This window comes from Tursiops truncatus, chromosome 7 (assembly GCF_011762595.2).
Source record: "Tursiops truncatus isolate mTurTru1 chromosome 7, mTurTru1.mat.Y, whole genome shotgun sequence".
Classification (NCBI taxonomy): Eukaryota; Metazoa; Chordata; class Mammalia; order Artiodactyla; family Delphinidae; genus Tursiops; species Tursiops truncatus.
The window spans coordinates 102,910,235-102,936,848 of NC_047040.1; the positions used below are offsets into that span (position 1 = coordinate 102,910,235).

At 42.2% G+C, this 26,614-nt stretch overlaps 1 protein-coding gene, 1 long non-coding RNA gene and 1 other non-coding gene across 12 annotated transcripts in view; 1 reads left to right on the forward strand and 2 right to left on the reverse strand.

Moving 5' to 3' along the window:
* CLASP1 (cytoplasmic linker associated protein 1) overlaps positions 1-13,687 on the reverse strand; it is a 267,451-nt gene extending 253,764 nt beyond the window's left edge. For 5 of the 9 annotated variants that reach the window (XM_073807807.1, XM_073807810.1, XM_073807809.1 and 2 more), the window contains exon 1: positions 13,498-13,687. The gene's annotated coding sequence lies outside the window, so the exon portion shown is untranslated. Of the gene's footprint in view, positions 1-7,266; positions 7,411-13,497 lie in introns of all 9 variants that reach the window. The other 4 variants (XM_073807808.1, XM_073807804.1, XM_073807805.1 and 1 more) reach the window with 3 other exon arrangements.
* A 17-nt stretch (positions 13,688-13,704) lies between these two features.
* Positions 13,705-19,528, forward strand: LOC141279208 (uncharacterized). 2 transcript variants are annotated; one of them, XR_012333161.1, is made up of 2 exons: positions 13,705-13,999; positions 14,233-19,528. It is a non-coding gene; the product is annotated as an uncharacterized lncRNA (long non-coding RNA). The 2 variants fall into 2 exon arrangements; XR_012333160.1 differs by having other exon boundaries at positions 13,728-13,907.
* Positions 17,733-17,805, reverse strand: TRNAG-GCC (transfer RNA glycine (anticodon GCC)). The gene has a single exon. It is a non-coding gene; the product is annotated as a tRNA-Gly (tRNA).
* Positions 19,529-26,614: the final 7,086 nt, after the last annotated feature.

The following is a 26,614-nucleotide window of genomic DNA, read 5'->3' on the forward strand; positions in this document are numbered from 1 at the left end:
CTACTCAGCCGAAAAAAGAATGAAATAATGCCATTTGCGGCAACACGGATGTACCTAGACATTCTCACACTAATTGAAGTAAGTCAGACAAAGAAAGACAAATATCATGATATCACTTATATGTGGAATCTAAAATATGACACAAATGAACTTATTTACAAAACAGTTAACAGACTCACAGACATAGAAAACAAACCTACGGTTACCAAAGGTGGGGTGGGGCAGGGATGAATTAGGAGTTTGGGATTAACAGATACACACTACTATATATAAAACAAACAGTAAGGACCTACTGTATAGCACAGGGAACTATATTAAATAGCCTGTAATAAACCATAATGAAAAGAATATGAAAAATATAAGTGTAACTGTATCACTTTGCTGTACACCAGAAACTAACACAGCACTGTAAATCAACTATATTTCAATAAAAAATTTAAAAAGAAAAAAAAATGTTAAAAATAACAGTGTATAACTGATTCACTTTGTTATAAAGCAGAAACACACCACTGTAAAGCAATTATACTCCAATAAAGATGTTTAAAAAAATAAAATATAACAGTGGCCCTAACAGAGGAATGCTGCCAGCACGCACACGCACAGATTATCTGGAAGACCAGTCAAGAAGCTAGAAGCGGCGGCTGCCTCTGGGAATGGGATGTGGAAGAATGATAAAAAGGGTGGAGGAAGGCTTAACATTTCACTCTCTATCCTTGGGCACCTTTTAAACTTTTTTAACCATGTACATACAGTATCTAGTCAAAGGAAATATACATTTCAAAACATTAAGATGTTCATATTCTTTCTAGTATAAGCATATTGCGTCCAATAAATACCAGAAAGTTATTTGTAAAGTCAAAAAGAACCATAATCCTGAAGCCACAGACGTCACCAGTTACTACAAAGAACCGAAAAACATTTTAAAAGCTAGTCATTCAGCAAATTGTCCGTCTCTAGTATGCTCATCTCTAGCAGGCAGTGCTGGTAACACCTATAGGGAAGCTAAGTGTATTTCTGAAGCTCTTCCAGCCATGGAATTCCTGCAAAATCAAAGACAGGCAAAAAACAAAAACACACAAGTAATGAGAAGAAAAGTGCTCAATTAGTTTTTGATCACTGAACTACAGCCATGTTTTAATTCAAAAATAACACAAGACAGAGTCATACACGTCTACAAAGTTACTTTTAGGTCATACGCTTCTATAAAATTACATTTTTAAGTGTACTAACTACAGGATTCTCTTATCGCCGGCCGGGTTTTGTTAAAACCTCTAAGATGGGTAATTCGGCAATCTCTCAGAATTTTAATGACACGTAACATTCAACCCAAAATGTCGACTTACAGGAATTCATTCATACACATGCAAAATAAATTATTATAGGATTATTCTTTATAGCATGGTTTTATAAATGCAAAAGACTGGAAAAAACTGAATGTTCCTTAGTAGAGGGCTGGGTAAATTATGGTATGCCATGCAGCGGCATACTATTCAGCCATACTCTTCATTTTCAAAAAACTATGAAGAAGCCTTTAATGTATTGATACTGACATAGACTGATTTCCAAGATATATTAAGTAAAAAAAAAAAAAGCAAAAAGCAAAGTTCAGTAGTCTACCATCTGTGCAAGAAAGGAGAGTGGGGGAAGACATATATATATATATATATATGCACTTTTTCATACATATAATTAATAACATTAGTGTCTCCAGGGAAGGGTAGATGGCAGACAGCAGAGGAGGGAACCTGATCTTTAAATTATGTGTATGTATTAACTGTTCAAAAAATAAATATTTTAAAATTTTTAATGCATTTAACTAGCAGTTCTATCTCTCCTTTCTAGGTAACTTAAACAAGATGAAAGGAACCTTCAGGCCCACAAGAATACCCCTGAGGTATGCTTTAAAAAAATTTTTACAGCCAATAATGCATGTAATAAGCTTGTGACTACAACAAAAATTACGCAAGTTTACTAATGCCATAACTATCCATACGCAATCTCAATAGCAACCAATTTCCCAAAAGCATAATGTCTAACCCCACCCCCAAAATTCCAAAACGGAATCACTGATCAGTTGATGATTCCAGTAAAATAGAAGAGTCTGGATTTTATTAAGGCCCAGGGTTCTCTGTGAGAGGTTAGTTTCAGCCTTCTCTCAGCTAGGGTGCTTTCTTGGCCCCTTCACAACATTAGACCGTGGGGTTAACATGGCCAAGAGTCAGGCTCCTTGTCCCCTGCCACAAGCTCGGTCTCCAGCCAACATAGCTCTCTCATAAATGGAAGGCAACAGCCAAGCCCCAGGGTGTACAGCCAGGGGGCTGTGGACCTGTTCAGGGCTTCACATCCTTCCGATGAAAACAGGAAGGGACACATCCTTCCCCACTGCCACATGAGAAGCCCTTCCCGCCTCAGCCTTCCACACTGAACTCAGCACACTCACCAGGGGACTCCTTGCTTGTCCCGCTTCCCTGGGGGCAGAGCTCTCTGGAAACAGGGCTGACAGCCCTGCTAGCTGTCCTCAGGCACACAGTGAAGTCTGTTGAAGATTCTCATCAGAGTACATAGTGCATTCTCTACTAATTACCCAGATACACCCCAGAAAAACTCTCTCATTTTAACAGCAGTGGCTTTCCTTAAGGGCTTTCAGTGTTTTGGGTCCATTTCTCATGAACACCTACGTACACACTTTCTGTGTCCCCTCCGGTCACCCACGCCACTCCAAAATAGATCTAGCAAGCAAATGACTACAAGGTGCGCCTCATCTTCCAGGGCTTAGTCACGCTTGCATGATTCCACAAAACCATTACTACACAGTTTGGCTAAACACTGTTACACTGTCTAAACAAATGCTTCTGTGGTGATTTCCGATTTCTACTCCAAATTCTGAAGTGAATGAGAGTAAGAAAAGCTTTTCCCATCGTGTTCCCTTTATAAACGCAGTCACAGGCCACAGGCAATGGCTACCAACAGGCGAGTTCAATCAGCAACAGGCTGAAGTAGCACCCCATCAGCCCGTATCACAAGCGTGGCAGGAGAGCATTTCCTTTGAAAGGGCCACCCTCCTCAGAATGGGATCCTATGTCTGGAGGGGGATCTATTAAGTGATAAAAATACTTCTTAAGTCAAACTTTTTAGACAAAGATATAGCCTTAGATTTAGATACATACCAGGCCCAAATTCTCCATAAATAAGGCCAGAGGTAGCAAAAGAAAATAGCATCTCTCCTTCTTACCTGCCCCCCCCACAATGAATAACCAGTATCTCATGATAAGTGTTCATAACAAGATGCTAAGGAATACCTACTTAGGAGTCAAAACCTACTGGAAAACAAAACACCAAAGGCCAACCTTTAAAATGAGCCTTCCCCTCCCTGATATCTGGATGGCAGATTACAAAATGGACTCCCAAGGGAGGTCTGATCACTTAGGACAAGTAACATTAGACCCTACTGAACACTAAAGAGTGTGATGGAGGGAAATCTGATAATACGGACCCAGAGAGAAAGATCAGATACTTGTCCACTAGTTAACTTTTCAGATTTCTAGGCAAAAGAAGATTTTCTAATGATACTTAATTCTCTCATTAGAAAAGTAATATACACTCATTGTATACAAATTCAAAATAATTTCTGAAATTAAAAGCATTTGTCGGGACTTCCCTGGTGGCGCAGGGGTTAAGAATCCGCCTGCCAATGCCGGGGACATGGGTTCGAGCCCTGGTCCAGGAAGATCCCACATGCCACAGAGCAACTAAGCCCATGCACGACAACTACTGAGCCTGCACTCTAGAGCCCGCGAGCCACAACGACTGAGCCCTTGTGCCACAACTACTGTAGCCCCCGCGCTCTAGAGCCCGTGCTCTGCAACAACGAGAAGCCACCACAATGAGAAACCCGTGCACTGCAATGAAGAGCAGCCCCCGCTCGCCGCAACTAGAGAAAGCCCGCGCGCAGCAACGAAGACCGAACGCAGCCAAAAATAAATAAATGAATTTATTTTTTAAAAAAGAGCATCTGTCAAAAATGAGAAGGCAGGGTCCAGATATACAAAATCACACCTAAAACGAGTAAAATTCCCAATTTAAAACTCATCATAATCTTTTTTTTTTTTTTTTTTTGCGGTACGCGGGCCTCTCACTGTCGTGGCCTCTCCCGTTGCGGAGCATAGGCTCCGGACGCGCAGGCTCAGCGGCCATGGCTCACGGGCCCAGCCGCTCCGCAGCATGTGGGATCTTCCCGGACCGGGGCACGAACCCGTGTCCCCTGCATCAGCAGGCAGACTCTCAACCACTGCGCCACCAGGGAAGCCCTCATCATAATCTTAAATAACAAGTTAAAAATGCTTTAATCATCCATGAAATGAACACCATATTATGCAGCCTAACTGACATTTATCCATATAGCTAATGTCACATACAAAAAAATTCCTAAGGCATTTGAAAGGCACAATACTATCATCAATCCCCACATTTGGGAAAATGACTTAAAAGGACCTGAACTTAAACTCTTAAAGAACTTTATAATATACTGATCATTATTCTTTTAAGAATAATTTTCTGGGAATTCCTGGGCAGTCCAGTAGTTAAGACTTGGCCCTTTCACTGCCGTGGGCCCTGGCTCAGTCCCTGGTTGGGGAACTAAGATCCCACAAGCTGCGTGGTACAGCCCCACCTGCCCAAAAAAAAAAGAATAATTTTCTGCAATTACCCAAATGTATTCACAAAGATCTATGTTCAACTTCACAATTCAGTCAATAAAAGTTAAGCACATCACTTAACACAGTACTGGACTGGGCACTAGAGTGAATGGGGGACAAAAGAAGGTGGGAAATTGAAAAACAGAGATATATAGTCTACTCTGAAGGTCCTTATAATCTATATCCGAACACAGGAGACTTAAAAGTAACTATACAAAATCTAAAGAAAGGGAACTCACATTCACTAACTGTATCTTACACATCAAGTAGCAAAGCTGCAATACACAGGCAACATCCATGAATCCTGTCTCAAGGGAAGAAAACAAGGCAGGGTGGGAGGGTGTTGAGGTTGAGGAGGGCAGGCGGTGAAGTCAAAAACCCAAAGCAGGGCTTCCCCGGTGGCACAGTGGTTGAGAGTCCGCCTGCCGATGCAGGGGACACGGGTTCGTGCCCCGGTCCGGGAGGATCCCGCGTGCCGCGGAGCGACTGGGCCCGTGAGCCATGGCTGCTGGGCCTGTGCGTCCGGAGCCTGTGCTCCGCAACGGGAGAGGCCACAGCAGTGAGAGGCCCGCGTACCGCAAAAAAAAAAAAAAAACCCAAAGCAAAACATAAACGCCAACTGAGTGATACAGAAGGTAAGTACAGTCGTCATTAGTCTTCCACAAATGGTGCTGGGACAACTGGACGTCCGCAAGCAAAACAACAAAGTTAGAGCCCTATCTCACACTATTTATACAGACTAACTCAAAATGGGTCAACAACCTCAATGGAAGAGCTAGATCTATAAAACTCTAAGAAGAAAACACGAGAGTAAATCGCCAAGACCTTAGATTTGGCAATAGATCCTTAGACATAACACTAAAAGCATAAGCAGCAAAAGAAAAAATACATTAATTGAACTTCATCAAAATTAAAAACTTTTGTGCAGCAAAGAACATATGTTATCAAGAAAGTGAAAAGACAATGTATAGAATGAATGGGAGAAAACATCTGCAAATCATATATCTGATAAGAGTTTAATATTCAGAATATGTAAGAACTCCTAAAACTCAAAAACAAAAAGACACACAATCCAATTTAAAAATGGGCAAAGGACCAACAACAAGGTCCTACTGTATTGCATAGGGAACTATATTCAATATCTTGTAATAAGCGATAATGGAAAAGAATATGAAAATATATATATGTATAACTGAATCACTTTGCTGTATACCAGAAACTCTCACAACATTGTAAATTAACTATACTTCAATCTAAAAAAATAAAAGGGGCAAAGGACTTGCACAGATACATGGATATTTCTCCAAAGAAGATATACAAATGGCCAATGAGCACAAGAAAAGATGCTCAACATCTTAGTCATTAGGGAAATGCAAATCAAAACCACAGTGAGGGGCTTCCCTGGTGGCGCAGTGGTTGAGAGTCTGCCTGCCGATGCAGGGTACACGGGTTCGTGCCGCGGTCCGGGAAGATCCCACATGCCACGGAGCGGCTGGGCTCGTGAGCCATGGCCGCTAAGCCTGCGCATCCGGAGCCTGTGCTCCGCAGCGGGAGAGGCCACGACAGTGAGAGGCCCGCGTACAGCAAAAAAAAAAAAAAAAAAAAAATCTGCCAGAAGACCTAAAGAGACATTTCTCCAGAGAAGACATAAAGATGGCCAATAGGCACATGAAAAGATGCTCAATATCGCTAATTATTAGAGAAATGCAAATCAAAACCACAGTGAGATACTACTTCACATCTACTAGGATGGCTATAATTTTAAAAAACAGAAACAAAGAGAAGATAACAAGTGTTGACAAGGATATGGAGAAGCTGAAACCCTTGTACGATGCTGTTGGGAATGTAAAAATGTACAGCCACTGTGGAAAAAGCCTGGCAGTTCCTCAAAAAGCTAAACATGGAATTACCACATGATCCAGTAATTCTACTCCTAGGTATACACCTAGAATTGAAAAAAAGACTCAAACAGAAATTTGTAAACCCACATACATTACAGCATTAGTCACAACAGTCAGAAAGTGGAAACAACCCAAGTTCCATCAGTAGATAAAGGATAAATAAAATGTACACTATCCATACAACAGAATATTATTCAGCAATTAAAAAGGAATAACATTCTGACACAGGCTACAACATAAATGAACCTTGAAAACATTACGTTAAGTGAAATAAACCAGTCATAAAAGGACATATATTATTCCATTTATATGAAATATCTAGAATAGGCAAATTCATAGAACTAGAATATTAGAAGTTACCAGGGGCTGAGGAAGAGGGACGAACAGGGATTTACTGCTTAATAGTAACAGAGTTTCTGTTTGGGGTGATGGGAAAGAGTTGCAAGCAGATTGTGGTGACTGTTACCCAATGTGAATGTCATTAATGCCGCTGAATTATATACTTAAAAATGGTTACAATGGCATATTTTATATTATATATATTTTACTACAATAAAAAGAAAAAAAAACAGTTTCTATAAAGTCTTTAGGAGTCTGGATTGCCCAAGGGTAAGATTTCAAATCAGGGACTCAAATCCAAAATGGACTGTAGGCCCCCAGATCTGACTAACCCTCATGGAAACCTTAGTGGGAAGCTTGCATCTCTACATCCTTCCTGACCAGTGAAGAGGCCTCTCCAGATGCTGCCGGATGCTGGAAGCAGACTTTCCCCCAAGGCAGCCCAGTGACCTTCCATGCAGGAAGAATAACCTGTGCTGGAAAAAAACAGAGATAAGTGGAAAGGAAGGTGAAGAATCCAAGAGGCAAACTCTGCTACTCTGCAGCTGTGTGACCACGGACACATTACTCAAGCGCTCTAACGAAGCTTCTGGCTTCCTCTCGTTATGAAATGAAAACAGCATCTACCTTTAAACGTTGACATAAGAACTGACAAAAGTACTCCTACAGCACCCAGCCTAGTGCCTGGCAGATGGTGGGTGTTCAGTCTATGACGGCTGTTGCTATCGGGACGGGAGGTCTGTTCGCCACCCCAGAGGCAACCAAAGGCTGAGCAGGACATGGCTTGGATCTGGAGAATTCTATGACTTACCAGAACTTAAATAAAACGCAGACTTCAGAGAAGGAGCTGTTTCTATGCAGTTCAAACTCTTAGAAAGACTGGCTTATTGTTCACAGAATGAACCCAGCTACTCCACGTTAGGAAGGGCGCGGCTACACAATTCACTCTCTCTGTACAACAGGCCTCTGTTTACAACAGAGCCCTGCCTTTACCAGCAGGAGAGACGTGCTCTGTGGAGAAGCAGAGCAGGAAATCAGCTTGGAGGTGGACCTGAGGCAGCTCTCCAATGCTGGTGGCCTCAGAATCACTTGGGAAATCTGTTAGACACAGATGCCTCACCCCCACCGCCAGACACTCTGATTGCTAAATATTTCAGGCAGGGCTCTTGAGCACAACTGTGTAAAGAAACAGTTGAAAAGGGAAGGCACGGAGATGTTACAAGACTACCTTCTGATGTTGGCAAACAGACCAGTCCGCCCCACAAAGTAAGACCTGCGTTTTCCTCCATACCTGTCAAAAACACACTAGCTTTGGCAATGCAGAGAGATCACCTGCAGGTGATATCCAATTCAACCTGCACGTTCTGCACCTCTCACAGGAACAAAAAGAACAACAAAAAAAATGACTTAAATCATATTACCAGAAGTTGGTAAAATTTTTGTCAAAACACCCTTAAATTGCTTAGGAAGTTATTACCTTGTTCAACTTTTTGGTCAGCAATCAGGCAATATGTATCAAAAGTCACCCAATATTCTCACTTCTTAAAATTGATCTGAAGGAAACAACACAAAAGCAGCAAACTACATGCAAAAAAAAAAAAAAGCCACCGTTGTAGTATATATAATATCAAAAAAATAAAAGATAACGTGCCTGTCAAGGATCCCAGTTTACCAAAATTTGCCATATCAACTCAAATACGACAAAGCTATTAAAAATTTAAATGATGTGTACTATGTCATTACATGGAAACTATTCAAAAAACACGCAAGACCTAAAATTACTTACTACAAAGCATGGACATATGGACAGCTTTAAAGGGTGACGCATTAAGCAAAAACCTTGTGGGGGGGGATGGGTGAAGGGCATCAAAAGGTACAAACTTCCAGTTATAAATAAATAAGTCCTGGGGTTATAATGCACAGCATGATGACCACAGTTAACAGTACTGTGCTGCATATTTGAAAGGTGCTAAGAGAGTAGATCTTAGAAGTTCTCATCACAAGGAAAAAATTCTACAACTCTGTAGGGTGATGGATCTTGACTTAGCTGCGGTGATGACTTCACAATATACAAAAATATTGAATCATTACATTGCAAACCTGGGAACTAATATACTGTTGTATGTCAATTCTACCTCAATAAATACAAAAAAAGGGACTTCCCTGGTGGAGCTGTGGTTAAGAATCCACCTGCCAATGCAGGGGACACCGGCTCGAGCCCCGGTCCAGGAGGATCCGACATGCCACGGAGCAACTAAGCCCATGTACCACAACTACTGAGCCTGCGCTCTAGAGCCCACGAGCCACAACTACTGAAGCCCACACGCCTAGAGCCCGTGCTCCACAACAAGAGAAGCCACCGTGGGTTTCCCTGGTGGCGCAGTGGTTGAGAGTCCACCTGTCGATGCAGGGGAGACAGGTTCGTGCCCCGGTCCGGGAAGATCCCACACGCCACGCCACGGAGCAACTAAGCTCATGCGCCACAACTAGTGAGCCCGCACGCCTAGAGCCCGCGAGCCACAACTACTGAAGCCCGTGCGCCTAGAGCCCGTGCTCCGCAACAAGAGAAGCCACCACAATGAGAAGCCTGCGCACCGCCACGAAGAGTAGCCCCCGCTCGCCGCAACTAAAGAAAGCCTGCGTGTAGCGATGAAGACCCTACGCAGCCATAAATAAATAAACAAATAAATAAAAACTATGGCTGCCCAGACCCCATGCAGACTGAACTAACCAAAATCTCTGGGTGGCTGGGGATAAATAAGACCAGGCCATTTGTATTTTAAGAAGCTCTCCAAGTGATTCTGGTGACCTGATTACTGCTATTATTATTACGCTGTTATTAATATTAACCGCCACCATGAATACATGACAGGAATTCCATATACCCACTCAGTATACACCAGTCACTGTTCTCAGCATCTTACATATATTATCTCACTTAATCCTCACACAGTCCTATAAGTAGATACTACTATTAACACTGCCCTCCCTCCACCCTCCTTTTATAGAGGTAATCACTGAAATACAAAGAGATGATTTCACTGGCCCATGGCCCAAAGTCACAGGGCTAGTAAGTGGCAAAGCCAGAAAGCACAACAAAGTTTGAAAATCCCTGATACAGTTTCCTAACCTACAACAGTAACTGTATACTCTAGTCAGTATAAATAAATTCTGCTTTATTTCAAACATCGCATTTAAAGGACCCTAACAAAACCAAGTTGTCTCAAGAGAGAGTGGTGAAATCAGGTTAAACCATGAGGGGACAAAGGGTCTAGGGCTGTTTACATACTTCAGCACCAATTTGTAACTGTTTTGTGTCTTCTCTATTAGATGGTGAGTGAGCCCCTGAAGTGCAGGGACCAGGTATGTCTTTTCAGCTGTACCCTGGTGGTACAGTTGTACCCTGGTATCTAACTAAAGAAAGGGTTTAATAAATTAATCAATAAATCTAGAGAAGGCCTGATGACTGTCCTGGGAAATGAAAGGCTCTTTCATAGAAAAGAAACAGACGTGATTCATGTTGCTTCCGGGGGTACAACTAAGATCAACAGGTAAAAGGGGAGGGACAGTTTTGGAGACAGTCTAAAATACCTTTCTAGCAACCAAGACCTGTCCAGAGACAGGAAAGTGTGCCTGCAGTTTGTGGCTAAAGACCAAAATATTGTAGATAAAAGGCAGGATGTGGGACTATGGGGCCTCTAAGAGCTCTTCCAAGGCTCAAGTTCTGTTACTCTAAGTTACGATACATTCCTTTATTCCTTCACACATTCTACAGTGACTAGTTACACCAGTGCAGTCGTCCAAGCACAGAGCTAGCACAAAGTGTTCTACAAACTCCCAGAACCCTGAAGGATCTAGAGAAAAGTAAATCACCGGAGTGAGTCTTCCAAGGAGGAAGATAATTGATACAACAGGGACGAGCAAGGAGGCAGGAGAATTCCAGGCAAGAAACAAGAGAAAAGTAAACAAAGGTGTTATGGAAGCAATGCTACCCTTTGAACACATCTGAGCTACGTCTTTAGGGATCCTTGTGGGGAAGTGGATTGTGGCTGCCCTAAGAATCTGGGGAGGAAATGCATTCAGCATGGCAGTAATGGTCTGAGCATAAGGGAGGCGCGAAAGCCCTGGGGTGACGAAGACCCGGCTAGAAACAGTCAGGAAATTCTGGTGCTAAAAAGAAAAGGCTTTCAGAGGTCAGTCAGCCAAACACACACACTCTTTATGGATGCCGACCTGGTTGCACTGGGTAAAGAAAGCTTAGTTTACTTTCTTAAATTACATTTCACAAACCAAAGACTGAATCATCAGTGATTCTGTCTTTAAACATTTGTTAGTTTCTGCTACTGTCTATTCTTTCCACTGTTTGACAACCAGACTTGCAGTTATCAAAACTCTTATCAAAACTCAGCTCTGAGCGTAACATTTATGATCCCTTAAATGATTATAACATTTACCAACAGTACTATGAAATAAAAAGTATTATCTACCAATCTAAAAAACTAAAACTTTATAAGTAGAAGGCTTAAGAATAAATGGAGTCTGAAAAAATTAATTTATGTCTCAGGTCCAAAAAACTATCTCACCCAATTTATAAACTGTGAGATTAATCCACCTAAAAAAGAATTAACAAGGGACTGAAGGAAAAAAATCTAAGATCCCAGACCAATGAACAAAATATAACACATCTGAATGATAAACTTAATGGTCTTCTGGCCATTCACTTCTCAACATCCCTGTCAAACTATTTTAGGATCTGAAATCTTGCTCTATAAAAAGCAAGTTCCCATCATCTGAACTACACTTAAGAGATTCTATCGCAGCAGTTACTGAAGCATAAAAAACCAAGCTTCAGATTTTTGCTTCCTGTTAGTATAAAAAAATGCCTACCTCTTTTACGTAAAGTTGAGTCTGTGGCCAAATTCCTGGCACACTAGGAGATCAAGGTTTTCAGTTCTAACACTGATTTAAGGTGCAAAGGCCTTTTCCCTACTTAATACCGCTTAAATTGTGACATGGAGATAAAATATATGACACCTCCACCACCAACAGTCTCTTCAAAGGATTTCTGGCTCCGTTTAACCTTAGCTGGGAGAATATAAAACTACGGCTGAAAACTCCTCAACAAAAATTAAAACTTTAGAAATCTGAAACTGCTACATGTTAGCTGATAAACTATGAATTACAGAAACTGAGATCTGAGTAACAATTGCCAAAAAAGGTGCAATTACACAATCTTACAAAAATGGATAAACAAACAGCTCACCAAAATTTAAATCTTTCTTAGCAAATGGAGAAGATAAATAATGTTCAGTAACTCTGGAATACTGTGGTGTAGTTTTTCTTATCTGTATGGTCTCTGCAGCAATGTTACTACTCTCCACTGCTCCCTTTGCTTTGGATGAGCAAAGGGAGCCCACGGTCCAGGATTCCTCATATCAAGGGCACGGCAAATGTCACAATAATAGTAATAAAAGCAACAATTTCTAAAGCCATCATTTATACCGGACTCTGGCCCCCGAATAGGGTGCAAGGCACATGGCAGCAGGCAACTATTTCTCGCTTCTGATTCTTCTGCATCACTGCCTCCCAAAGGACTAGAGAATCTAAAGCTCTGGACGCCACATCTACAAATCAAAGTACCACGTTTAAAGAGCTCACAGGTTCTACGGATGGTCAGCAGTTAATGAACGAACCCCAAGACAGAGAAACTCACCCAGATGCAACAAAACACGCTTCAAGTCTCCATCTAATTTTTGTTTTTAATTTTTGGAGTAAAAACAAGTATTAAAAATTATGTAATAAGTGAGACTCTGGAGAACCCCAGACTCATCCGAGCGGCTCGGAAAACGGGAAAGTAAGATGCGATTAGCTCCATTGTAGCCAACCAGGCTAACGTGCAAGAGCACACACTCCTCTCCGTCAGAGCGTCCCTGCCAATACCGAAGAACAACAAAGGCAAGTTGAGGAGGCTGCACAAGGCTTAACTCAGCACTTGTCCGCTTTGCCAGCCTCCGAAGAAGCTCGCTGCGGGCCCAGGAACCGCGGGCTCCCTGCGCATTCGGCCCGGCCAGCGCTCGGCTTTGTCTGGCCCGCCTGGACCCGTTTCGTTCCCCCCGGATCTTCCTCCACACCCATCACTCGCCCGTGACTATAGTTGTGGTGGGTTTCTCCCCCTCGCCCCCTCCCCTCGCGAAACCCGCTCTTTTCAAACGCGGCTTCGCCCACCCGGCCTGGGAGACTCGGGTCGGGAAGGGGGCCCGGGGTGGGGTCCGGGAGAGGAGAAGAGAGGGGGACACACAAAGCCGGACTCACCCCACAGCCGCCCTCCTCCCTCTGCAAAGCAGCCTGGGATCAGCGACCTGCGGGCTGGATAAACAGCCCTCCCCTCCCGCTCCCCGCCCGGCTCCCACCTAAGGGCCGCCCCCTCCCCCCAAAGTGCACCCAAGAGCGGATGACAGCGCTGGACCTCACCCCCACCCAGCCTCGGCGCTCACCACCGCGAGGGGGGGCTGGGGCCTGGAAGGGCTGGGGTCTACACATCCTCGCCCTAACCGGGAACTTACAGCCGTATTAGTCGCTCCTGTTGCCCCTGCAGACCAGACGGCCGCCGCCTTCTCCTCCACCCCAATGAGGTTAAGCGCTTGGTGCGGGGATTAAAAAAAAAAAAAAAAAAATTAGAAGCCCAGAGCGCCTGCGTAGTGCGCTCTCTCTTTTTTCCCCTTACCGCCACGACCCGGCTAGACCATAGAGAGTGTAAACCGAGACCAGAGAGGCGCCTGCTTCTCTATGGTAACGCCCCCGCGCAGGCGCTGCCCTGGCTGCGCCGGGCTTCGGGACCTGCGAGTCCTAGGAGCTTTTGCCTCCTTGGAGAACGTCAATTGGCCCTGATGGGGACCCGTAGGGAAAAGTTCTTTAAGGAAAGGGGAGCCAGAATGGAGTTGGGCCCCCCCCGAGGAGTTGCGGCAAAACTCAGGCAAGGCGGGGAGGGTCGGATCTAAGCGGCCATGGCAGTAGGGCACCAGAAAGCAGGGAGCGTAGAGCTCAGGAGGAACCAAGAAAGCCTGGGTAAAAGTCGTCCAGCCGGAACTTCCTCCGGTGGGGGCGGGGGGTGTCTAATACCTGAAGGAACCGGCCTTTCACTTCTGGGTTACGCGCGTCGCGCCCCGGCCGGGCGTCCGGGACGAAAGAAATTGTGCCTTGCGACTTCCCGTACCTCGGCTCACCCTTTCACTCTCGAGGAGGCGCGGGCGCTGGAGCCGGAAGCACACCTTTTTAACGGTTCTTTTCCCTTTTTGAAGCCGAGCCAGCTCCGTGGAGGCCTCGGAGACCCTTGAGACTTTCTTCCTCCAGCAGCTGCACAGATGAGGCTGCTTGTGACCACCCGTCGCGTTGCTTTTGGAAGACGTGTGGGAGAGTGTCTCGGAGCTTTTAAGCAAAAGCTGTGCAAGTTACAGGGCTCCCTTGGAGGACTCCGGAGGACCCACAGTCGTTCCGCCTCTGGCCCCTGCGCTCGCGAGTAATTTGACGTTGAAAGCTTTCGTGAGATTACACACTGCTCCGTGGAAACGACTCTTAAAGTGGGAATTGGCTTCCCTCCGTCTCGATTCTTGTATCGGAGCTCCTGCTAGTGGGGGTGTCGTGTGTTGAGGGACCTGTGAGATCCTACAGCTGATAGTCGGGGGCTTAGATGTTGTGGTTGGAGACACCCAGCTAAAACAAAGCCCCGTGTAGACTCCTCTGTGGAGTGCAGGGAAGGCAGCGGACTGTAGTCTGAAGGAGTAGCGATGACAAGGAGGATGTGGCTCCTGGTTGGATCTAGAAAAGGGGACATCTTTGGGGCGAAAGCACAAGCGGCCTTTTGAAAATGAATGGGTGATGATGAAAGAGCATTCCAGAGAAGATTGCGTGGAGCAAGGGCTCAAGAGGAAGTGGGTATCATACTGGGAGTACAATGAAGAGAGCAGTCTAACTGAAATGGGGAAAGAAAGAAAAAAAAAGGACAAGTGAAAAGTAAGGTTCAATAAATAGGATGGGGAATTGTAAATTTTTTTTTTTTTTTTTTTTTGCAGTACGCGGTCCTCTTAGTGTTGTGGCCTCTCCCTTTGCGGAGCACAGGCTCCAGACGCGCAGGTTCAGCGGCCATGGCTCACGGACTCAGCCGCTCCGCGGCATGTGGGATCTTCCCGGATCGGGGCACGAACCCATGTGCCCTGCATCGGCACGCGGACTCTCAACCACTGCGCCATCAGGGAAGCCCGAGCCACAGCTATTGAAGCCCACATGCCTAGAGCCCGTGCTCTGCAACAAGAGAAGCCACCGCATTGAGAAGCCCGCGCACCTCAACGAAGAGTAGGCTCCGCCCACCACAACTAGAGAAAGCCCGTGCACTGCAACGAAGTCCCAACACAGCCAAAAATAAATAAATAAATAAAAAGACAGTGGTAGGAACAGACGTGGAGAGAGGGGGCGATAGGTAATTTGGAGGAGGAGTTTGGTTCAAGGGTGGGGGGCAGAAAAGTGGGGTAAAACTTCAAGCAATAGGTAGGGTCAAAAGAGTAGTTTCTAATTATTTACATCCACAAATATTTTAGTATTTCTAAAAGATAATATTTTTTTTAATAAATATAACCTCAAGGCCATTATCACACTTGAAAAATTAACAGTACAGTCGTCCCTCGGTATCCATGGGGGATTGGTTCCAGAAACTGCAGCAGATACCAAAATTCACATGTGCTCAAGTCCCACAGTCAGCCCTCTGAATCCAAGGTTCCACATTTGTGGATTTAACCAACCTCAGATCGTATACTACTGTATGTATTTACTGAAAAAAATCCACGTGTAAATGGACCCACGCAGTTCAACTGTAATAACTAGTATTATCACTACCCTGTCAATCTTCAAATTTCCCTAATTATCTCATAATTTTTTTGCTACCAGATGGATTGAGGTATAATTAGTATACCATACAGTTCACCCATTTAAAGTAATGCATTCAAAGGGTTGCACAATCATCACCACAGTACAGTTTAGAACATTTTCATCACTCCAAAAAGAAACCCTATGCTCATTAGTAGTCACTACCCAGCCCTAGGCAACCACTGATCAACTTTTTGTCTATAGACTGGCCTATTCTGAACATTTTATGTAAATGGAATCATGCAGTATATGGCTGGCTTCTTAAGCATGTTTTGAAGGTTCATCTATACTGTAGCATGTAACATTACTTCATTCCTTTTTATCGTCAAATAAAATTCTATTTTATATATATATGTATATATATATATATATGTGCCACATTTTGTTTATCCATTCATTAGCTGATGGACATTAAGTTGTTTCAAACCACTTTTTTGGCTATTATACATAATGGCATTCTGAACATTCTATTATAAGATTTTGTGTGGACATGACATAAATTGTAGCAATGTTTTCTTAGGTCAGTCTCCCAAGGCAACAGAAATAAAAGCAAAAATAAGCAAATGGGACCTAATCAAATGTAAAAGCCTTTTGCACAGCAAAGGAAACCATAAACAAAACAAGAAGACAACCTATGGAGTGGAGAAAATATTTGCAAACCATGCAGCCGACAAGGGCTTAATTTCCAAAATATACAAACACCTTATACAATTCAATAACAAACAACCCGATCAAAAAATGAGCAGAAGACCTAAATAGACATTTCTCCAAAGAAGACCTACAGATGGCCAAGAGGTACATGATAAGATGCTCAATATCACTAATTATTAGGGAAATGCAAATCAAAACTACAATGAGGTATCACCTCACACTGGTCAGAATGGTCATCATAAAAAGTCTACAAATAATAAATGCTGGAGAGGGTATGGAGAAAAGGGAACCCTCCTACACTGTTAGCGGGAATGTAAATTGGTGCAGCCACTATGGAGAACAGTATGGAGGTTCCTCAGAAAACTAAAAATAGAACCACCATATGACTCAGCAATCCCACTCCTGGGCATATACCTGGAGAAAACTCTAATTCAAAAAGATACTTTCACCCCAATGTTCATTGCAGCACTATTTACAATAGCCAACATGGAAGCAACCTAAATGTCCATCAACAGATGAATAGATAAAGACGATAAAAAAGAATGAAAAAAAAAAAGAATGAAATAATTCCATTTGCAGCAACATGGATGGGATGGACCTAGACATTCTCATACTAAGTAAAGCAAGTCAGACAGAGAAAGACAAATCACATATGATATCACCTATATGTGGAATCTAAAATATGATACAAATGAACTTATTTACAAAACAGAAACAGACTCACATAGAAAACAAACTTATGGTTACCAAAGGGGAAAGGGAGTTGGGGAGCGATAAGTTAGAAGTTTAAGATTATCAGATACAAACTACTGTATATAAAATATAAAAACAGCATGGCCCTATTGTATAGCACAGGGAACTATAGTCAATATCCTGTAATAAACCATAATGGAAAAGAATATATATAAAACTAAATCAGTTTGCTGTACACTAGAAACTAACACAATGTCGTAAATCAACTATACTTCAATAAAAAACTAAAATGTTTCCCAACCAGTGATCGAACCCATGCCCCCTGCATAGGAAGCTCAGCGTCTTAACCACTGGACCGCCAGGGAAGTCCCCCACTGTGGTTTTGATTTTCATTTACCTAATGACTAGTGATGTCAAGCGTCTTTTCATATGCTTATTTGCCAACTTGGATCTCTCATCAGAGAAATGTCTATTCAGATCTTTGTCCATTTTTTAATTGTGTTGTCTTTTTTTGGCCAGGCAGCTTGCAGAATACTAGTTCCCCAGTCAGGGATTGAACCTGGGCCCCCTGCAGTGGCAGTGCGGAGTCCTAACCACTGGACCACCAGGGAATGTCTGTGTTGTCTTTTTTATTATTGAGTTGTAAAAGTTCTTTATATATTCTCAATTTAAGTCCTTTATCATATATATGATTTGCAAATATTTTCTCCCATTCAGTGGGTCGCCTTTTCACTTTCTTGATAATGCCCTTCAAAGCACAAAAGTTTTTAATTTTGATGTCCAATTTATCTATTTTTTTTCTTTGTCACTTTGTATTTGGTATCTAAGAAACCATTGTATAATCCTACATTTTCTTCCTAGAGTCTTACACTTTGGGCTCTTACATTTAGGCATTGACCCATTTTGAGTCAATTTTTATATATGGTATAAAGCAGGGGTCCAACTTCATTCTTTTGCATGTACCTATTCAGTTGTCCCAGCACCATTTGTTAAAAAACCTATTCTTCCTCCATTGAATTGTCTTGGCACCCTTATCAAAAACCAGTTGGCCATAAATGTGTGGGTTTATTTCTGGACTGTAAATTCTATTCCACTGACGTGTGTATTCTTATGCCAGTATTACAATGTTTTGATTACTGTAGGTTTGTAGTAATTTTTTGAAATTGGGCAATGTAAGCCCTTCAACTTTATTTTTCTTTGGATTGTTTTGGCTATTTGGGGGTTCCTTGATTTTCCATATGAATTTTGCTATCAGCCTGTCCATTTCTGAAAAACAAAAGGCAGTCATAATTTTGGTAAGAATTGCATTGACTCTGTAGAGCAGTTTGGAGAGTATTGCCACTTAATATTGAGTCTTCTGATTCATGAGCATGGACTATCTTTCCATTTATTTAGATCATTTTTATTACTTTCATCCATGTGTAGTTTTCATAGTACAACTTCTGCAATTCATTTGCAGAATATCTATTCCTGTATTTTTTGATGCTATTATAAATGGAATTGTTTTCTTAATTTCATTTTCAGAATGTTCATTGCAAGTGTATAGAAATATAATTAACTTTCGCATATCGATCTTGTATCCTGCAACCTTGCTGAACTCATTTATTAGTTTTGCAGTGGCTTCCTTGGCATTTTCTGTATACAAAATCATGTCATCTGCAAATAGGGATTCTTTCTGATTCTTCCTTTCCAAACTGGATCCCTTTTATTTCACTTTCTTGTCTAATTTTCCAGCTAGAACCTCTGGTACAATGTTGAACAGAAGTGGTGAGAGTGGACATCCTTGTCTTATTCACGAACCTAGGGGGAAAACATTCAGTCTTTCACTATTAAATATGATGTTAGCTGTGGGTTTTTCATATATGGCCATTATCAGATTGAGGATGGTCTCTTTTCTTCCTAGTTTGTCAAGTATTTTATCATTATCCTTAAAGACTTTTGGATCTTAACAAGTCCATTTTCTGTGTCTATTTTGATCATCATGTGGTTTTTGTCCTTTATTAAGTATTGTGTATTACATTGATTTTCAAATGTCAGAACAACCTAGGATAAATTCGTGGGATAAATCCCACTTGGTCATGGTATGTAATCCTTTTAATATGTTGCTGAATTTTTATTTGCTAGTATGTTGTTGAAGACTTTTGCATCTATATTCATAAGATGTATTGGTCTCTAATTTTCTTGTGATGTCTTTGTTTTGGGTACCAGGGTAACACTGGCCACACAAAATGAGTTGAGCTGGGAAGTATTCCCTCCTTATTTTTTTAGAAGAGTTTATAAAATATTGCTATTTATTCTTTTTTTAATGTTTCATAAAATTCACTAGTGAAGCTGTCTGGGCCTTAGCTTTTCTTTGCAGGTAGTTTTGTTTTGTTATTTTATTACTAATTCAATCTCTTTACTTGTTATGTCTGTTCAGATTTTCTATTTCCTCTTAAATTTCAATTTCAATAGTTTGTGTCCTTCTAGGAATGTATCTGTCTCATCTAAATTATCTAATTTGTTGGCATTCAGTTGTTCATAAAGTTCTCTTATGATCCTTTTTATTTCTGTAAGGTTGGTATTAATGTACCTGTGTCTTTTTTTTTTTTCTTTTTAACAGTTTGTTCAAGTCAGGATCCAAAAACAATGCCAATACATCGCATTTGACTTATTTGTCTTCTCAGGTCTTTTTTATTTTTTAAATATTTATTTATTTATTTATTGGTCTTAGTTGCAGCATGCGGGATCTTTAGTTGGGGCATGTGAACTCTTAGTTGCAGCATGCATGCAGGATCTAGTTCCCTGACCAGGGATGGAACCTGGGCCGCCTGCATTTGGGCACTCAGAGTCTTACCCACTGGACCACCAGGGAAGTCCCTTTCAGGTCTTTTTAATATGTACATTCCCCCCCCCTCAATCTTACTTTTTCTTGGTACTTATTTACTGAAGAAGCCAAGTTATTTGTCCTGTTGGTTTCCCACATTCTAGATTTTTCTGATTATATTCCTGGAAGTCTGTAACATATTCTTCTACCTCCTAGATATTTGATAGTGGTGTATGCTTTATTCTTTTTTTTTAATATTTATTTATTTATTTGGCTGCTCCAGATCTTATTTGCAGCATGTGGGATCTTGTTCCCCAACCAAGGATTGAACCCAGGCCCCCTGCTTTGGGAGCGCAGAGTCTTAACCACTGGACCACCAGGGAAGTCCTGATTCAGATTTGAATTTCTTGGTAACTACTTCATACATCCAAACCATGAGGCACATCACTGCCAATAGTCTCTTTTTGTGACGTTGGCAGTCATGGGTGACCATTGCCTAGGTTCATTATCACATTTGGAATAGTCCGATAGAAGACAGACTAAGGAAGGCAAAATAAGGGAGCACCTGTTGATCCGGAGTATGTGGGATCATTTGGAAGTTCTCTTTTGATGTTCATGAGCACGACATTCTACACTGTTTTTAGAACCTTGGAGTCAGGAGATGAGATCTACTCCCAGCTCTGCCACAAACTGGCTGAGCTTCCTTAGCAAGTCATCTTACCTCTTCAGGCCTCAGTTTTCCTATCTATATAATGGGGCCATAAACTGTATAGGACCGCTCAAGTTTCTTGCTATTCTCACATTCTCTGACTAAACACTTAAGTAGTGGACTTAATCTCTACCAAATATCATTTGGGTGGGTTAAAAAGGATCTGCTGACATTATATTATTCTTCCCCTCTCATACCAAGCATGTTCATTTCAAAACCAGACTTCAGGGACTTCCCTGGCTGTCCAGTGGTTAAGACTCTGTGCTTCCACTGCAGGGGGCCTGCGTTCAATCCTCGGCTGGGGAACTAAGATCCCGCATGCCGCTCAGTGTAGCCAACAAAACAAAACAAAACAAAAAGCCAGTGTTCATTGGGACTTCCCTGGTGGTCCAGTGGTTAAGAATCCATCTTGCAATGCAGGGGACCCCAGTTCGAAATCTGGTCCATGAACTAAGATCCCACGTGCCACTAGGCAACTAAGCCCGTGCACCACAACGAAAGATCCGCGTGCCACAACTGATGAGCCGGAGTTCATCAATCATTAAATCCAGTCCTGTACCTAACAAAGATGGTTATAAGCGTTGTGAGAACAGGGAGATGATGCCGAAAGCCTCAGCTCCTGGATTTTAGTTCTGGCTCTCAGCTGGTCGCATTCTCTCTTAGGGTCCCATCACAGAGGAGAAGATTGCACTGGTGGTCTCTGAAGCCCTACAAGCTGTATGACTGCAAGTCTTCTCTTGATTTTTTTCCCCACAGTTTTGAGGATGACGTTTTTATTAATATCTTCAGCCCTACCTGTTTTTATCTGCTTTCTGGTATGTTTTACTTAGCAACTGGTTGATAGGTGCCTAGACATCAGCACATGTAGGCAGTTCAGCTTGGGCATAGAAAACTTTCTGGAAGCAAACACATCAAAATATTAGCAAGTGATTATCTCTGGGCAGTAAAATTACTGCTCGCTTTTTTAAACATATGACTGTATTCTTCATTTTATTGTATAAACATGTATTTTTGTAAATTTTAGAAAGTCATTCTTAAAGGATTTGATAGCATGCCCTAACAAACAGAAATCACTAAACTCTGGGTGAGAAGATTTCTTTCTCTTTCCTATGACTGACTCAGTTAGGCAGTATCTTCCAGCCTAGGTTAGCCTAAATACTTTGGTAATAGCTACTTACATCTAATTAGATAGCTTTACTTAATCTTCTTCAATAATCTCAGTGAAAAAGAAAGTATCTCATGCCTCCAGAAATTAAAATTCAGGAAGAATAGCAGCAATATGTACTATCCACACGGGTGTCGTATCCCATACAGAATCTGGATTTGCACTACTTGGGGAAGAGTAGTCTCTTTGCTAGAGAAGTGCTGTGTTTTATAGACATGTGTAGGCGAAGGCGGGGTGTGTCTTTTGTATGGATGAAAACAGGAGATTGGAAACAACCTTGCTCAATCCTGTTGGTAACCCCTCCCTGGGGTGCAATTACGCTCATTACTTGACCTACCGGTAACGCATCACCCACTGAAGGAGGCAATGCCGGTGTCTGGCTTACCTCTCATGGGTTTCCTCACCTGGCAATGTGTTCTGCTGCTGGTGTCCCCTCTTGAAACACATAGTGTCAGTTACTGGAGAACTGGTAGAATCAGGGGTTCCCTCATAGCTGTCAACTCACTGTGTGAGCCAGACAAGTCACGTAGCCTAGTCCCAAGCACCCAAGTCACTTCATCTTTAATGGAGAGGATACTTCTAGTTTCCAAAGTTGTCACAACTAGTGCAGTTGATATTACAAAAGCCCACTTCTCTGGGAATTCCCTGGCGTTCCAGAGGTTAGGACTCGGCGCTTTCACTGCAGGGGCCCAGGTTCGATCCCTGGTGGGGGAACTAAGATCCTGCAAGCTGTGTGACACAGCCACAAAACAAAGCAAAATAAAATAAAAACCCGCTTCTCAGTAACAAAGGCAGGATGAAAGTCTGTGTTCTAACCCTGACAAGCATGACAAATCCAGGTGGTCCTATGGGCAGCTCTGATGCAAAACAAATGATCGAATAGTCCTTTGAACATTCCCTGTCACCCAGTGTGTCAAAACCTGGATCTGTTTAGGCTTTTTGAAGATCATTCCTCACACCTTTGTAGGGACAAAGAGCAAATTCCAAAAAGTAACCCGACACAGAGTTTTAGTTTTAGGATCTCCTTCTGAACTGCCATCCATGCAGTTTACAGATCGACTGTTGTGCCAGTGCCCAATCTACCCACCCAAATGCAAAGAACCGTGTAGAGGCATTCACAATCCAGTGAAAGGGCAATCTTCTTTCATTTAAACATCATCCAATACCCTGTCCCTAGCCAGAACCTGACGTGCCCCCCCGGGTAAGCATAGCTGGAAAGATACAATTTTTACACTCAAGGAAGTCAGATTAGTATGGAAAACAGAAATCACTAGACTATACAGTTATTACAATGATGAAACAAAAAGCAGAGCATTGGACTTCCCTGGTGGCACAGTGGTTAAGAATCCTCCTGCCAATGCAGGGGACACAGGTTCAAGCCCTGGTCCGGGAAGATCCCACATGCCACGGAAAAACTAAGCCTGTGTGCCACAACTACTGAGCCCGCGCTCTAGAGCCCGTGAGCCACAACTGCTGAGCCTGTGTGCCTAGAGCCCGTGCTCCGCAACAAGAGAAGCCCCCGCTCACCGCAACTAGAGAAAAGCCCGTGCGCAGCAACGAAGACCCAGCGCAGCCAAAAATAAATAAATTAATAATAAATAAATTTTTTTAAAAAAGCAGGGCACTTAGCAGGTATGGGTGGGTCAAAGCAAGATGAGGAGGAATAAGGGAAATGTTCTTGAGCCTAAACCAAATAAACACAACCTTGAAACACCATTATGACATCATCAGATTCTCAGAACTAGAATGATGATTTAGACTAGTTGCCATTTGGACAGGGTTTATTTATTCTCATAATTTTAAGCAACTCTAAATATTACCATTTTAACAAGTCATTTAGAGTTTTACAGATAATATTTCCAAAGATGGGCACATTTTGCTAAGTGGATCATCACGTACACACACACAAGCACACTTCACAGCCAGACAGCAAAGTGAGAAAAGAATACATTAGCTTGATCAGAATGTATAAACGAAACTGCCCTACTATGTCTGCTTTAGTAAAAATAACAGACCCCATCTTACCTGTTCACTTATAATAAGGATAAAATAATTCCAACTATCTATTGTACATTTCAGGTTGGCATTCATGGGAAACTTTGACTTGAATGACATGATTGTGTTCCTTCTACTTTTGTTTTTGCCACATTGATTATACCATGTAGTACTTGAAAGAGAGGCGGAGTCTGTCAGTCTGCCAGCTTGCAGTTTAAAAAGTTAAACGATGACTTAAGAAATCAGCAAATTTTTAGGGGATTCCCTGGCAGTCCAGTGGTTGTGACTCTGCACTTCCACTGCAGGGGGCCCAGGTTTGATCCCTGGTCAGGGAACTATGATCCCACAAGCCACAAGGCACAACCAAAAAAAAAAAATCAGCAAATTTTTAAATTATTTGGAAGGTTTGTATTGGTATTTCCTACCTAGTCTTATTTATTTAGAGTTTCCCATTCCTGGATGAAATTTTCTTGCTTTCAGGGGCCTGCAGTAATTCAGGTCCCTTCTCTTCTTTTCAGATAATTACTCATATTCAGGCCATGTTTTCTAGTTTTCCTTTATTGCTTCATCTAATTTTTAAGTAAATGATAGCATACACAATATTAGTCTGTTCACTGTCACTAAACTAATATCGTCAAATGTATCTTGATTTTACGAATTCCCCAAATTTACCTTTGCTCATGCATGACTTAGCTACCTACCTTCCCTAGCACCATCTTCTCTTATGAACTTGGCTGCACTGCCTTTCCCTACATCACTTACCACACTGCACTGTCATTTTGAGTCAGCCGGGATTAGGCATCCTCCCTGCTTTTCACTGTGTGATAGGTCAACGCCACCTGCCCATCTCCTTTCTTCTGAATTCAAACATCACGTGAATTCAACTGACCTTAGTTGCTTTCAACCTGTAATTCCTGATGGCAGCAGTTCGTGGCCAACTCTTGAAACTAACAGGTCTGACTGGAAGCTGACAGTCCTTACGCCCCATGAACTTAATATCTTACGTTTATAAAAAGTCAAAGGATGGGACTACCCTGGCGGCCCAGTGGTTAAGTCTCTGTGCTTCCAATGCAAGGAGTGCAGGTTCAGTCCCTGGTCAAGGAACTAAGATCCCACATGCCGTGCATCGCAGCCAACTTAAACAAAAAGTATGTGTACCATGCCTCAGAAAATAAATTAGATTCCTCTTAGTGCCAAGCAGGGGGAAAGTAGGAAATGTCTACTGCAAAGAGACTACCAACCACTTCAGGGGATTTACCAGACAACTTCTGGTATAAGTTACAAAGACAATGCTAGTCCATACCTAGGTGAGCAGTCAAGACATTTGCCCCATGGCAGGTGGGGTAACTTTTTGCCTCTTTGCACTTTCAACTTGGACATATGAAAAATATAGCATCCCTGAAAGTTGTCCAGAGATTTGAGAGCACCAGTATTTATCCAACCAGCTTGATGGAAATGACAGAAGAGAGAAATTTCAGAGCCAAGGAATTGTTTGAAAGCCCCTCAAATTCTGTCTTAGACTCATGGAATGTTAGATCAAGAAGGTACCTTAGGGATCGTTTAATCTACCACCCATATTTGACTGTGAGAAAACGGAAGCCAAAGCAGTGAAGAGATCACCTTAGGTCTTGCACTGCTAGTTAAGACAGAGATTCAGAACTGGGACTGAAGCATCCTGACTCCGTTTCAGTCACATTAAAGCTGTCTGATGAGCACAATTGACAACCCACACTTTGAACCCACATTCCAAAAGCTATCCTATACCCAGCTCGTGAATGCCCGTTTCTCTGAGAATTAAGCAAACAGGTTGGAATATTTTGGAAGGAAAACACTGGCTGTAGAGTGGGGAGAAATTCCTGTATAGACTTGCTCACTGGAAGCGAGTCCTTGACTTCCCCAAGTCAACGAACAGTCTTAGTCATGAGGTTAAAGTTAAAAACTGATTGTGTCACCTGACTGAGGGCAGACAACCTTTCTGGGAAGGAGTGGGCTGAAATGAGAACTAAATAAAGGAGTTGATGGAAAATTGAATTGGAGCTCTCTCACAACGCTGGGAGTTACTATGTTTCGGTTTACTTGCTTTGAATGAAGTATTTCAGGCAAACAAAAGGAATAGAAACTATGATGAACTCTTTGTAGAGCCCCACCTGATCCCATTTCCTTCTACCGAATTGTTGCTTGTATTTCCATGACCATTCTTGTGTTTTTCCTATTTATAAAGTGTCCATAAGTGATAGTATTTTTTAATTTGTTCATATTTTAGGTTATATATGAATGCTATCATACTGTATATATCTTTCTGCAACTTGTTTTTTCTCTCAGTACCACGGTTTCGAGATTGTTTTCTACAGATAAAGAGGATAGGTCCAGGTCATTTATTTTAACCACTCTGTGGTATTCCATTGTATGAATGTTTTCACATGTATATAATGTCCCATTAAATAGACATCTAGTGAGGTTTTTTGGGTTTGTTTTTGTTTTGTTTGTTTTTTGGCCTCGACTTGTGGGATCTTAGCTCCCCGAACAGGGATCGAACCCAGGACCCCAGCAGTGGAAGTGAGGGGTCCTAAGCACTGGACCACTGGGGAATTCCCATCTAGTGAATGACCAGCAGAATATGAGAGTGTTCAACACTAGCACTGTATATTTTCACTAATTGCTAATTTTTCACTAATTTTTTTAAGATTTTCCCTTTTTTTAAAATAAACCTGTAGATTACAGTTTTGTTTTCAATTTTATTTATTT